Genomic DNA, 4889 nt, shown 5'->3' on the forward strand with positions numbered 1-4889 from the left:
ACACAAACAGTCCAGAGGTTGAAGATGGCGAGAACTAACACGGGTAGGTGATGCTGTTTTGAATTGTAAATTGATTTTGAACGTCGGTTTGTGCATTGTGGACCTATGGCATGTGCGAACGAACATTTAACGCATTTGTTATTGTGTTTTGTTGATGTATTTTGAACAATTAATATGTAACGAGAACACGAAGCAATTGGGGGGGTTTTTGTTTCTGATTTTTATTAAAAAGAAGAATGCAAAAGCAGTTGGGTAATGGGTAGACTATTGGTGTGTGCGTGTGTTTAAATTGGCATGTGCATGTTGTAGATTAGAGGGGGTTTGAAATTTGTTTGTTCTTCATTTTGTATCCAAAATAATTATTATAAAGGGTTGTGCGTGTAATGGTATTTTTAGTTCATTTTGAATGAATTAGACGATATAGGTATTATTTGTTGGTCTGCTATGGAACATATTTTTTATAGACACTAGTGTGTGCGTGTATGTTGGTAGGTTTGTGCCCGGGAAGTTATTTGGTTGAATTAGACCCGTATGAGTATTTATTTGGTTGATTTACTATGCCACGGTTTTTTTTTATACATGTTAGTGTGTGCGAGTATGTGTGAAGGTGTGTGCGTGTATGTGGGAACGTGTTTTTGAAGGGTTCCACGTATGTGCGATCGTGGGTAATAGTTTGTGCAAGCAGCTTTATAGTTGCAGGCATGTGCGTGTAATTGGTGTGTCTGTGATTGCATAAGAACGTGCGTATGCTTGGAAAAACATGTGCGTCTGCAGATATGAACATTAACATGGAATAGAATAACACAATCAAATTGTTAAAAAATGAATACGAGGAGAGGGGAAATTGCATTACTCAGAGTTGATTAAAAAAAAAAAACGGTTCAAATTAACTAAAATAAACGAAATACGTCAAAAGTCATCGTAATAAAAATGAAGAGACAAACATAAAGTATTTTAAACAGCGTATAAGGTGTCAACGAGCGTGCCCCCGGAACACACAACACAATTGATATTTGATACACGATATGTGTTAGCCAGAAATAGTATAATTTCGTACAAAAGCGCATGCGTAGTGCAAGCATGGCCCGTGCATCACCCCTTCGAAACCCGCCCCTGCAATCGAACACAGACCATAATGTTCAGGCACCCCAATTAAAAACCCTGTAATGTCAAGTCCAGATTAATGCAACATGCACATAGTGAGTCACCACTACACACAGACTTAGCAACCAAACATTCAATTATAACCAACTATACCCCTTTTTTGACAATAGACTACTGTAAATGAAAATGACAATACATACAAGTTAACCTTATTTTTTTGGGTGCAAACCAACCTTAAAAAATGAATTTAACTTCACATTCTAAATACACATACACAAAGGGATATAATGCAACGCACACAGTGAGACACCACTACGCAAATGCCATGTCACCAAACATTGTAAGCCCCAAAACCAGCTAAAATAACATAATATTGTCAACACACTAACGCAATAACACACACACCATGAAATTTTAAAAGAATAAATCTCAAATGGCGATACCCAATACCAGAAATTTCAACAATTTCTCACACCCAATACAAACATGCATATATAAAAATCCATTACAGACCAACAATGGCGAAACCCAACACCAAATCTACACTAATATGCACACGACGACAAAAACTCATGCCATAAATTGACCACGCACAGAGTATGCTGAAACGCGACTATACACATCGGGGACCAGGAAATAAAAAGTTGTACAGTAAAGTGCACAATCGTACATACACTACGCACAAACCAGAGTAAAAAAAATAACACAGTAAAAAATTTTGCATTCCAAAAATACAATGAATATAAATATTTGATCTCGAAACAAAAAGATTCTAGAAATAAGTGAAAAACTCATGCTCACTCTGAGAAACAAAGATTTCTAACCAAATACAAGGAAAAACACATTATAATACCATAGGCATGCCAATACCCCGGCCACGTTACAGCACTATGCACATACTAAGGGGGATGTACGCACACACCCCATATGGGTATTTATTTTGTTGATTAACGCAACCCGCCGCGCAGACTTGAACTGCCACCGTCCGGCCACCCTCGAAAGACACACAAGCAGCGACAACCCCACCGCCCACCGCCCAAAAAAAAAGGAAACCCCAAAAAGTAACAACGAAAACGAAACACCTGATCGAAAAAAACCAAACCCCTGCAATCGAACACAGACCACAAAACCCCCAACCCTTGCAATCGAACCACAAAAGAAACGACTAAAAAGGGCGATTGAGAATACCTGCAATGGAACCCACAGATGAGCTCCATAGCCTCTTAGATCGTCGGAAACTCAAACCATCCATGATGAACGCCACCAAAAACGTCTATGCCCGGAGAGGAAGAAAACAAAGGAGATACAACGTGGAGAAAGGAAAAAAGTGGGAGAGAGAACCAATGAATCTGAATCCTTGAATTGGGAGAGAATTAAATACACCGTAATAAAACCCATTAAGAAAGTACAAAACAGCCCCTCCCATCCTGACATATCAAAGTCACATGGCAAAAAAGCAAACTTAATCTGAACCCTTAAATTGAACTAATAAACGGCCAACAAAGGGGCTCACGAGCTCATCTAACAAGGGGGGGTGCACCAGATTCAATATATATATATATATATATATATATATATATATATATATATATGATATTTGAATATTTGAGATACGGATTTAAATAATTGTATGCAATTGTATGTCTGAGCTGCTGAAAAATTAAGTTTTTTTTTTCCGCATTAAGAAACAAAAATAAAATAAAAATCAATTGGAATTTCTTTTTATGGCTTTCTACTGTTATCACCGTGGCCCTTGTTGACGCTGGAGAAGGCAGTTTTTTTTTTTTTTTTTCACAAACAAAGAAATCTGGTCGTTCTCCTTCAGATGCCGTCGACAATGGATGTCCGGTGATGGAGCGCCGGCGACGCAAAAGGAAAGTTTTGGCTGGACTGCTCTGCGACGCGGCTGATCACGGCGGTGGACGACAGCTTTGGGTTGCATCGCGTTGAGGCTAGGCAGCGGCGGTGGCGAAGTTGGTTTATCCAGCGACAACCCTGCTCTGTCTACCCTATTTTCAGGCGATTTTGGTGACCTTTGGCTGCTGTTCGAACACCTCCGTCGCTGCTGCTGCTACTGCGCTGCGCTATGTCGGTTGAGTGAAGAAGATGATGAAGATGTAATGGGCCGGGTCTAGCCATTTGAGCCAGACCTGGGCTCATTATTATTATAAAAAAAAAATTAAATCTGGACCTGTTTTGGTTTTGGGTCAGACTTGATTTTTTTTTTGAAAGAAAAAGCCGAAATATATTAAATAATATCAAAGTCCAACAACGGAACAAGAGAAGGAAATGGGACAAAAGAGCAGTCCACACGACCAGACTTAGACAAGGCATCCCGAGCTAGAAAGTGGGCGACCTTGTTCGCGGACCGTTTTTACAAACCTAAAGCTGAGATTAGTAAAATCTCTAGCTAGTTTCCTAATATCATTAGAAATAGTATCGAAAGCGGACAAGAGGTCCGAATGATAAACTGCATTAGCAACCTCCAGTGAATCAGTTTCCACTTGGATGAAATCTTCATTGCACTCCTTCATCCATTTCAAAGCCTCACGTACCCCCATTGCTTCTGCCTCATCTGGTATAAAGACACCTTGCCAAGGAATCTCTCTAGCAACGATAAATGACCCATCAGAATCTCTTAGAACAAGTCCGAACCCCATTCATCTGTTGATAACATCTAATGCAGCATCTACATTAACCTTCTTCCAACCCCCAGGAGGCATCTTCCATCTAGAAACATGTTGAACCACATTAGCAAACTGCTTTTCCTTCGAGTTGGCAGATTGCCATTCATGGAGGAAGGTTTTAGCATCTCTCAAAACTGCATAATCGGGGATAACAATTTGATTCCACACTTTATCATTTCTTGCTTCCCATATTTTCCAACAAACAGTAATGAACAGACATAAATCATTCTCAGCAAGTGAAATAAAATTGACCTCTAGCCATTGAATAAGAGACAGACAGCTATTGTAGATAACCCCTCTGTAACACCCCAGATTTTCAAGACTTTTTAAACTTATAATAAAGGTAGAATCTCATTAAATCCCAAGAAATAAATACAAGCGTATGGGGTGCTATGCCACACCTGGGCTAGAAAACCCAAGTGCACAGGCTAACTAACTAATATCCTCAAAGCGTAATTACGTAAACGTGGCACGCAGGCCAAAAAGGAAAACTATCTACTTCTATATTCCAAGTTCTAGCGCGCTCCAGTGACTTAATCTTCTGTGCCTGAAAGCCAAATATATCTGTTCAGCGAGAGATGCTGGTAACCCACTCCAACGCGTTGAAATACAATACATATAGAGATATATATAGATATACGAAAACCATTTTGAGCATGAAGATATATCCTACGAACTCTAGCTTTAAAACCGGGAATGACTCGACAGATAAGGCCAGACACAAGCAACAGTTATAACGAGTATATGCAGTTCCCAACAGATAAGGCAGATAAGGCAAAGCATAAACAATGATCATAACCCAACATGAACCATCCCCAATATAAATCCCATAGTCACATCCCCCAAGACACTCGTAATCACAACTCGTCCATGTCACAACACATAACACACTTTGTTGGCGCCACAGGACCAATCGCACGCCCATACATGAGGGTCAGCGCATATAGCTCTGACACGGCCCCGCAGCACCCTGCCCCGTATCGCAACACGGAGGGGTCGATCGCAACCGACCGATGAACCGCAGCTCATCATAGTGTTCGATCGCAACCAAACAGTGGACCGCAGCCCAAGAGGATGTCATCTGACCGCAGCCAGGAA

The sequence above is a fragment of the Ipomoea nil genome, unplaced genomic scaffold, assembly GCF_001879475.1.
Source record: "Ipomoea nil cultivar Tokyo-kokei standard unplaced genomic scaffold, Asagao_1.1 scaffold1868, whole genome shotgun sequence".
NCBI classification, from domain to species: domain Eukaryota; kingdom Viridiplantae; phylum Streptophyta; class Magnoliopsida; order Solanales; family Convolvulaceae; genus Ipomoea; species Ipomoea nil.